The sequence below is a fragment of the Chiloscyllium plagiosum genome, unplaced genomic scaffold (assembly GCF_037043375.1).
Source record: "Chiloscyllium plagiosum isolate Xiang-an unplaced genomic scaffold, Cpla_swu_hap1 HiC_scaffold_34, whole genome shotgun sequence".
Taxonomy (NCBI): Eukaryota; Metazoa; Chordata; class Chondrichthyes; order Orectolobiformes; family Hemiscylliidae; genus Chiloscyllium; species Chiloscyllium plagiosum.
In genome coordinates this window covers 48,445,042-48,456,305 of record NW_028270172.1, presented here as the reverse complement: position 1 = coordinate 48,456,305, position 11,264 = coordinate 48,445,042, and positions in this window count along the sequence as shown.

The window sequence follows — 11,264 nt, the reverse complement described above, 5'->3', positions numbered from 1 at the left end:
ATCCAGAGATGGAGAGGAAGAAGACAGCTTTGCAGACCCAGAGACAGAGGCACAAAGAGAAGAAGACTGCGTACATTTACAAGAGACTCTGGAAGTACTGTAACCTTAAAGGGCCAAATAGGATTAGGGTTAGTATGTTTAGTATCAAAGATTATTGTAAATTTGTTTCTAATAAAGTGGGACTGTTTTTGCTTTGGCACCAGCTTGTGTTCATATTGATTTGACTGCTTTGGTCTTATGAGGAGAAAGTGAGGACTGCAGATGCTGGAGATCAGAGCTGAAAATGTGTTGCTGGAAAAGCGCAGCAGGTCAGGCAGCATCCAGGGAACAGGAGAATCGACGTTTCGGGCATAAGCCCTTCTTCCTGCCCAAAACGTCGATTCTCCTGTTCCCTGGATGCTGCCTGACCTGCTGCGCTTTTCCAGCAACACATTTTCTGCTTTGGTCTTATGGGACACCTGGGCAAATTCATTCATAATGTTCTGGTCGGAGTTGCCTGTAACTTATTTAAAGAGGAACTAGACAACAGTAATGTACAGGTAAAGTCATCATAGCCCCAAAGAGCCATAAAACCAGCCTCATTGGACCACAACTGGTAGTGAGTGTTACAAACTCAAAAGTATGTATGTTCTTTTTGAAATAGAAAGTGTTCTCTGAAGTTTGAAGTAAACTTAAAGTGTAGGCTCAGCTGCCCAAATGGAACAGTTGGGAGATGAGCTGTTCCAAAATAGATACATGTAGCAAATGGCTGTTAAATGGATACCTGAGTTTTGGTTGCTGTTTTGGCAACCATTTGAATTTAAACAATTAAATTATGCCCAGGATACTAAAACTCAATCAAGTTTTAATTTATTGTTTTGACAATAGTTGGGGTGTATAAAAAAAGCAGCATTTTGATAATTGATTAGATAGCAACTGCCATCGATCAGCTGAGCAACTGCCATGGAGTCGGAGAGCTAGCTGCCCATCTTAAAGTTTGCTCTCAAAGAAATTGGAAGATAGTCTCTATCAAAAGGTAACTTTTCCTGTAAAACATACTCTCTGCAAAAAAAAAGAAGTCAACCCAGGGAGATCAGCAGATGGAAGAATGAAGACAGTGGAGAACTCAGAGATCGTGCAGACTTGAAATTAAGTTGATGTAATGTTTAATAAGTGTGTTATTGGAGCAGCAATTTTTATAGAGTTGGGATCAGATAGTAAGTAGTTAAGAAAAAGGGGGCTAGGACTTGTGAATAGTTTTTGTTTAGTGTTCGTTATTAGAGTTAGGAAAATTAATTGTTATTTTTCTTTAAATAATGAAAATTAGGAGTCCTCTGCCACTCACTCACATTTTAATAGGTTACGAGGCAAGATGAACGTTTCTAGGTGTTTGGTTTGAATTAACAGAGGGGCTTGACCTCTGCATGGTAATAGTGAGTTTAGCCTGAGCGGTATCACACCCCAGGTGAGGAGTGAGGTTGAGAAGGCAGGGCCTACATGGTAACCTCAGACGATACGGGGAATTGAACCTGAACTCCGTGTTGCAAACCAGCCAACCTAATCAGGGTGGGGGCAGGATGGTAGTAGGGCTCACAACATCGACTTGCTCCTTAATTAAATGCCCACAGCCACCATACTTGTCACAGAGGAAGGGCATTAAAATCCACTAACCCCTAGGAAGAGAAGTGCACCATTTAGCCCCTTAAAATTGTTTCACCATTTGCTTGAACAATATTTGACAAATGGCTTTGTTCTAACAAAGTCTGGTGTGGGCAACTCAATTTCTTTTGGCAAGTCAAAGATTTTTCTGTGGTTATTAGGAAACTACTGAACTTGAATCATTTTACCTCTGCAGGGGCTGGGTTCACAGAAAGTGCAATTCCTTTTAATGGGTGAGGCCAGAGGCTGAGGAAATTAGGAAGCTCTTCACACTTTGAGAAAGAAAAAGTAGCATTTTACAGACCCACATTCCAAAAATAGGCTATAACTGACACAATGAGAACATTACAGCTGTGAAATTATTAACTGCAACTCCTCCAGAGAAACAAAAAAATATATGGGTGGTGGAGATCTGAAATGAAAATTAAAAAATCCTGGAACTCCTCAGTATTTGGTCACAGGGGACCAAATTTATCAAAGCAGCAAAGACGAATCTCCTGGATGAGATAAACTTGGATTGCACATGAGGGGAGATATGAGAGAGGTGAACAAAGATGTTGGATGGGTTCAGGGCTTGGCAGATGAAGGATTTAGCTTGATGGAAAAGCAAAAAGAAAAGCAACTCCAAAATGAAAGCAAAATGCTGAAAATGCTGGAAATCTGAAATACAAACAGAACACCGGAAGTATTCAATAAGTCTTGATTTGGAGACTGGATTAGTGGTGCTGGAAGAGCACAGCAGTTCAGGCAGCATCCAAGGAGCAGCGAAATCGACGTTTTGGGCAAAGGCCCTTTATCAGGAATAAAGGCAGTGAGCCTGAAGCGTGGAGAGATAAGCTAGAGGAGGGTGGGGGTGGGGAGAAAGTAGCATAAAGTACAATGGGTGAGTGGGGGAGGGGATGAAGGTGATAGATCAGGGAGGAGAGGGTGGAGTGGATAGGTGGAAAAGGAGATAGGCAGGTCGGACAAGTCATGGGGACAGTGCTGAGCTGGAAGTTTGGAACTAGGGTGAGGTGGGGGAAGGGGAAATGAGGAAACTGTTGAAGTCCACATTGATGCCCTGGGGTTGAAGTGTTCCGAGGCGGAGGGATTGATTTGGAGACTCCAGTGTTGGACTGGCGTGTACTAAGGTAAAAATCACACAACACCTGACAATCACCTGATGAAGGAGCAGCGCTCCGAAAACTAGTGCTTCCAAATAAACCTGTTGGACTATAACCTGGTGCTTTGTGTGATTTTTAACTTCAATAAGTCTGTGGAGAGAGAAACAGAATTAATGTTTCAAATTGAATTTTCTTCAGAACTGGAAAAGCAGCAGAATCAACTTGCTGACTGAGAGGACAATGAATGAACTCTTTATGCATTTTGGAGGATAGGCTAGACAGGACAAGAACATTTTAACAAAACATTTGTTGATAGAAAAACAAATGATGATCCTCAAGTGAATTAGAATAATATAACTAAATACTGCATTATTTTCCCCATCTAATGGCTGTAGCCATCATGAAGATAGATTCAACATATTTCAGTTGATGCTCTTGGTTAAACCTTGGACAAAGATTTAAATGCAGCAATTTACGGGGTAAATAAGATTCACCAAATCTAATTGCAAATTATGAGGATCTGAAATGGAACATAATTATGTTGAACTGTACTTGTGTCCACAAAAATTCTAGCAACAATTCAAAATGAACTAAACCAAATTACTAGCAAGCAAATTAGTTAGCATGAATAAAGTGCAACCCTAAAATTCACCAAATCCAAGTTAAGACGTGGTATTTCACCACAAAGGAAATAAGGCTGGACCTATTTAGAATATATTTTCTTATAAACCCAATGCTAACAAATATCTTATTACGTGAACCAGTGTGAAACCACAGGATCTTTCCAATGGCCATATAAGAAATGTCTCACATAGCCTCATTTATGTACCTACAATCAAATCTGAATTGGCAGATACAAATCCTTTCGTCTACTATTATGATTTCAACATACTCACTCACCGTGTTCTTTGATGTCAACATAAAGCTGAACTTTCAGATGAGTAGATTTTAAAAATAGAAACGCAAAATTATTCCGGTAAATTGAACAATTATAAATTAGAATGAAATGCAAATTGGTTTTCTCTTTTTTAAGTAACATGCAGTTTCCCATCAGCTAGTCTGCCAGATGGAAACAAGACAGAATACATGATATGAAAGTCAAAGTGGTTACTTGGCAATTCTAGATTGTCACCTACTCCTCCAGATCTTCATCAGTCATCAATATCTCAGGGCAAGCTGTAGGGCTAGTGACTGTGTGCACACTCTGTTCAGCAGGATCTCCAGGTATCAAATGGCAAAGCAGGGAGTCAATTATGCTCTGTCTAAAAAATAAAATGAACCATGCAGGGCAATTGCAGAAAGCTTGTGTTTGACCAAGTTTGTGACTGTGTTTTAAAGATAATGCCAGCACACGAAATCCCAACAAAGACCAGTACTGTGGCAAATGGGAAAATGTGACACATGGAACATTAGAGGAATGTGATGTACAATCATAAGGTGAGTTTGGGAAGATCGCATGAGAAAATGAAAAATAATATTTTATAGACAGACAGAAAGCTAGGAGGAAGACTTGTGGCTTCTTTTTTAATTCATTCATAGGATGAGGACATCACAAGCTAGAACAGCAGCTATTGCCCATCCCTAGTTAAGAGTTAACCACATTGCTGTGGGTCTGGGGTCACATGCAAGCCAGATCAGATAAGGATGGTAATTTTCTCCCCTAAAGAGCATTGTGAACCAGATGGGTTTTTTTCCCCTCAAAACTGGCTTCATGGTCATCATTAGACACTTAATTGCAGATTTTTAAAATTGAATTTAATTTCCACCATCTGCCATGGTGGGATTTAAATCCAGATCCCTAGAACATTACCTGGGTCTCTGGATGAACTGTTGTGCGAGATAAGCGGCTGTCCGGCCCCATCTCCGGCACTTTTATTTCCCTTCCCAGGAACAAAGACATGGAGGAGTCTGTCCAAAACTTTTCATTCAACTTTGCAAAGTTGGGTGTTGTTCCCGTGGGTACACACACAAGCATAGTAATCTCCACACATTATTTACACGTATATGTGGGCTGGGTCTCCTACTGCTGTCTTGACCAATGAGTGCTAGGGTTCCCCACTGTTTTCCTTATTTGGGTTCTGGTGCCTGCGATTATTTTGTTATTCACTTGGCCAATCAGTGTTCGAGCTCCCCGTTCTTTCCTTATATGGATGATGTTGTACAACTGTGGTTAAGGGCGGTCTCTCAACTATCGAGGAAAGCTGTTACAATTGTTTCATTCATAAAAACATGGGGGAGGTCCGGCAACAGTTTCGAGTGTCTGCTTGTGTTTACTATAAGGTAGAAAAGACTAAAATGCAGCCAACCGTTTATAAATTACACTACCCCCTACACTGTCCAGCAATAATACCATTAGGCCATTCCCTACATAAAGTGGTAGCATCCCTGTTGTGGGCCCAAAGCCCTCAGTTCAAATCCTGTTCAACATCTTGAAAGCTATAGAAGATGCATCGACACTATGTCCAAACAGGTTAGATATCAAATTGTAAATCCTTCCAAAATATGGCAAAGGTAAGTGATAATAGTGGAAATGATTCCTTGTCAGCCATGGGATGGAAATACATTGCAGTGCCAAGCTACAACATACATGTATAACATTTATATTGCTATATCAACTCAGACTCCAAGACTGTGGGAATTCTGCCATGTTCTGCAAAGGGCAATTCCACTGGAATTGGTTGGGACAAGTGGATACAAATGGTATTATGAACAATATTTGAGGTGCCAACCAACTCAATTAAATTCAAAGTTTCCCCCACCTCTAAGCCTTGCTGCAACGTCGTCATCCTGTGTAAAGGGACTGACCCAATTAAGATGCAGACCATTTTTTGAAGTGTTCAGGCTATTCCGGCCTGGGTCCAGGAACACATGCTTTAACTCACTTGGTAACTTGACCTCCGGAGGTACTCTGATTCCACCTGCGTAAGTGATGTGAGAAATCCTGGTGTCATCCTGACTGCAGCAAATAATGAAAATTGTCATGGAATCCCCAGAGTTTTGTCCTCCAAGTTATTCACTATGTGATCACTCAAATCTGTATCAGAAAATGAATTGTAGGATAACTCACTGTGAAACTTCAAAATAAGTGAAAACCAATCGTTCACAAATTTGTTAAGTTTGAAACTTGAAGCAAATTTAACTTAAATTTTCTGTTCTCATTGGAAAGAAGAAGGCTAAGGGGGGATTTGATAGAGACATACAAGATGATCAGAGGATTAGATAGGGTAGACAGGGAAAGACTTTTTCCTAGGATGATGACATCAGCTTGTACGAGAGGGCGCAACTACAAATTGAGGGGTGATAGATTTAAGACCAAGTTCTTTACATAGAGAGTTGTAAGGGTTTGGAATGCCCTACCTGCTAAGGTATTCCTGATGAAGGGCTTTTGCCCAAAGTGTCAATTTTACTGCTCCTTGGATGCTGCCTGAACTGCTGTGCTTTTCCAGCACCACTAATCCAGTACCTGCTCAGGTATTAACTCAGCCACATTAGGGAGATTTAAACAATCCTTCGATAAGCACATGGATGATCTTGGGATAGTGTAGGGGGACAAGCTGAGAATAGCAGGTCAGCGCAATATCGAGGACTGAAGGGCCTGTTCTGCGCTGTATTGTTCTATGTTCTATGTTCTATTATCTGAGTGCTGTGTATTATTCTTGAGGAAGGAAGCAAACAGGATTTGTGTGAAGTTGAGGTTTAATGATATTCATGCCAAGTCAAACCTTGTGGTCAAAAATTTAATATGTCAACCAGTACTCGAGGGAATTGCTGCAGATGAACAAGCATGCATGGCTCAATACAGAGATTGACAGAATGATCACAGAACAATCTATGCCAGACCTGTATGAGAGTAAATCAGCTCGTCCCACTCATCATTTTCCCTTTGCTGTTTCTCTTCAGATAAGTATTCAGCTCACATCCAAAGATCCCCAAGCCTTTTTGGATCTCCACTGCTTGTGGATTTTCACTACTTAGAAAGTATTCTGATCTTCCTTTTAGACCCAAAATGGATGACCCCATGTTGGCCTATTTGCTGCAGTGTTGTGCATTCAGTTGATATATTTGTATCTCTGTGTTTTTCTATGTTTCCATCCATATTGCTTATAACGCTGTCTATCTTTGTCAGTAGCAACTTTAATAAGTGACTTTCTATCTAATGATTAATAGAATGAATACTTGAGGTCCAAACAGGGATCGTTGCAGGTACTGCCAATCACATCCTGACAACTTTATTCTAAGTCATTGCCTTATGTCAATGTTACATAGCTCAGTGGATAGAATTCCTTCATGTAAACGAAAAGGTTATGGTTCCAGATCTCACTCCACAAATTGAATTTGAAACCTACGCTAACTCTACAGAGTAATACAGAAGTAAAGCTGCATGGCCCTATGAATAAGACACAAAGCTGTTTACGCAGCAAGTGAATCCAAAAGATCTTATTGCACTATTATAAAGAAAAGTAGGAAATTATCCTTGATGCTTTGGTCAATATTCATCCCATTGATATGTAAGGTGAAAAAAATTCCTCAGATCCCCTCTAAACCATTAACTCCTCATCTTAAACTTAAGCCCTCTGGTCTTTGACACATCTGCCCTGGGGAAAGGATTCTCACGATCTATTCTATCCATGCCTCTCTTAATTTTTTACACCTTAATGACATCCCCCTTCATCCCCACTTCATAACTGAGATTTTTCATCCCAGACAATATCCTGGTGAATCTCCTCTACACTCTTTCCAGTACAATCACGTCCTTTTGATTGTGACTCGAACTGCACACAGTATTCCATCTGTGACTTAATGTTTTATAACATTGTGACAAGACTTGCTTGCTCCTATATTCTACACCCCGGCTAATGAAGGCAAGCATCCTGTATGCCTTCTTCATTACCCTGTCTACCTGTGCTGACACTTTCAGAGATTCATGGGCTTGTACACAAAGGTCCCTTTGTCCCTCCAACTTGTGCATGCCAACCAGATATCCTCGTCCCATTTGCCATTCATTGTGTCTACCCTTCTCTCATTAGAGCTCCAAAGATGCATCAGCTTGTACTGATCTGGATTAAATTCCATCTGCTATTGCTTTGACCAATTTACCAAATGGTCAAAATCAGACTGTAGCCTGAGACTATTCTCTTCACTATCAACAGCATCACCAATTTTTGTGCCATCTGCAAAAATACCAAAGTACGTGGACAGGTTGGACTGAAGGGTCTGTTTCTATGCTGTACATCTCTATGACTATGACTAAGTTATTAAGGTATATGACGAACAGCGTCGGCTCCAGCACTGTTCCATGTGGTACTCCACTGGTCACAGGCTTTCACTTACAAAAACAACCTTCCACCATCACTCTTTGCTCTCTATTTGTGGACCAATTTTGGATCCAGTTTGTCAACTTAATCCTAAGGTGATTCCACTTAATGTTAGCAACGTTGAAATCCCCTTCCATTATATTCCTAGTCCTCTCTTACCTCTCTGTGATTTGTCTGCACATCTCCTTCTCTATCTTTTTCTGACAGTTGGAAGGCTTGTTGTATAAGCCCACCAAAGTGATTGCCCCTTTTTCATTTCTAAGCTCTACCAGATGCTTGATTTGAAGAGTCTTCTAAGATATTGTCCCTCATTACTTCAGTGATGGTCTTCTTTATCAATAATGCAATGACCCCACCTCTCTTACATCTCTGTCACTCGTGAAACTTCCATACCTTGGAGTGTTGAGCTGCCATTCTTGCCCTTCCTTCAACTATTATTTTGTTTTTTCACCCAAGTTGTTGGCACCAACATGTGCCATCTCTACTGGCTATCCACCTCCCCCTTCAGAATGCCCTGCAGCTGCTAGGAGACAGATTGACCTTGACGAGGGGGGTACCATACAACTCGAGAGTCCTTTTTGAGGTCACAGAACTGTCTGTCAGTTCCCCTCACAATCAATTCCGCTATCACTAAAGTTCTCCCAGTCTTTTTCCTCCCCTGTTGTGCAGCAGAGCAAACTGTGGTGCCACAAACTTGGTTGTTACTACTTTCCTCTGAGATCTGTTTGAGAGGGGAGTAGCCACAGGGACTCCTGCTCTACCTGTCCATGCTTACTGGTCTTCCAGGTGGTCACCCAATGTTTTTCTGCCTGTGTATCCCTTATTTGTGGTGTGACCAGCTCACTGAATGTGTTATCCATGATGTCCTCAGCACCATGGATGCTCCATAGTGAGTTCATCCACAGGTCTAGCTGCTCCATGTGGTCAATCAGGAGCTGTAGCTCTACACACTTCCTGAAATGTCCCTGATTTCCCTCATATTGCAGGAAGAGAATTCCACAAAGCTGAGTTCTCCTGCCATTGTGATCCCTACTAACTACAAACAATAACCAGGACAAATTACTGAAACTTACCCACTATTCACTGAAGCAGATTTCTTCCTGTCTCTTTTTCTCTCTCTATTCCTAACAAACCAGAAGCCACAAAAATAAGTACTTTACACTCTGTCTCTATCCCAGTGTTACTCTTTCAGTCCCTAAAGTTGGTTCCGATGCAGCCAATCACCTCACCACTTCCCTGTGACCCATTTAAAAAAATAATGCCTCCAGAAATAGAGATGTTAATCATTAAACTGTTAGTAAGCCATAATCAGTAATGTTTGCATGATCGTGAAGGAGAGATCACATTCAGAGTGAGGCATGGCCCTGAGTGAGTACATACCTCTGGGATTTTGGAGCAGCATGGGAATTTGGTGCTTCTTATTATTTAGGCTCATTGTTTGTAAGGCCTTTTTAACAGGAATAGGTGATGAATGGTAAATAGGAGAAACCATTTACTAAGTAAAAACTAAGAGATCAATGGGAAAGCTTTTTTTTAAAAAAATTAAGAATTAAGTGAAGAAAATAAAGTTACAGGGTCAGGCCATCCATTATATCTGCTGGATGGGGGAGCTAATGGACTCCACTGTGGTTCATACTGACCGCATCTGTAGCAAATGTTGGTTGTTTGAGGAACTCTAGCTGAGAGCTAATGAGCTGAAGTGTGAGCTTTGAACAGTACAACACATCAGGGAGGGGACTATGTGAGCACTATGGTTCAAGTGGCACTCACACCCCTTTGATTAGCTAGTCAAATTCGGTCAATGGTGTGGAACAGGAGAGTGTAACTATAAGCAAGGAATGTGGAGGGATCCAGGAGGTAGTGCTGAAGGAATGTCAGCCCTTGAGCTTGCCTACCAGGTCTGAGATCCTGGCTCCCTGTGTGGATGAGAGCTTGGGCTGTCGGAAGAATAAGCAAACTGATTATAGAACCATAGTACAAGAAGGGGAGAAAAGAGAAACATAGTGCAGTCAGAGAACAGACACAGTTCTCTGGGGCCAGGATCGAGAGTCCTGAAGACTGTGTTGCCTGCCTAGTGCCTGGGTTCAGGGTATCCCATCTGGGTTGCAAAGGAACTCGGAATTGGAGGGGAAAGATACATTATTATGGTCCACTTGGTACTAACAGTACAGGTAGAAAGAGGAAAGATGTTCCACTGAGGGAATATGAGCAGCTGGGGGCTAAATTAAAAAGTGGAATCAAAAAAGGGTAATATTCTCCTGAGCCATGAGCAAATTGGCACAGGGTAAAGAGAATTCAATAGGTAAATGGGTGAGGTCAAAGACTGGTGAGGAAGAAATAGATTCAAATTCATTGGACATTGGCACCAGTACTGGGGAAGGAGGGAGCTGTTCTATTGTGATTGGCAAATTACATAACCAGCCCTGTGGATAGGGCTTTAAACGAAATAGTGGCAGAGTGGGTTCAGCCACTCAGAAATCTCTAAAATCAAAGGTAAAGGAGAAGGCAGGATTGCAGATTAGCAATTGATTGTTACCTGAGAATAAAGGGACAGTCAGAACGTGTGAATGTCATATTGCATCAAGGAAATATGTAAGTGGAGGGACATTTGATAATAGTACAAACTTAAAGGTTTTATATCTTAAATACAAAGCATTCAGAATAAAGTAGATGAAGTGATGATGCAAATCAAGGCAAATGAATATGATTGCATACCCAATACAGAAACATGATTACAAGGAGATCAAAACTGGAGACTGAACATTCAGTGATATCTGCCCTTTTGGAGAGAAAGGGCAAATGGAAAAGGTGGTGGGGTAATACTGAGATGAATGAGGACAGTTGTGAGGGACAATCTACGCTCAGATGGTGTAGTGTCCATTTGGGCGGAGGGAAAAAACAGCAAGAGAACGAAGACATTGGTCGGAGTCACTCTGTAGAAAAGCATGTAAAAAGGAGACAGCAATAATTATGAGTGACTTCAATCTTCATGCTGATTGGGTTAATCAAATTGGAAAGGGTAACTGCAACAACGACTTCAAAAAGTGCATTAGGGATAGTTTCTGAGAGCAATCTGTCATGGAACGAACCAAGAATCAGGATGTGGTAACGGGCAATGAGACCGGTTTAATATGTGACCTCAGAGTAAAACATCCCCAAGGAAGTAGTGACCATGAGTGAGGCCACTTTCGGTTATGGCTGACCATGG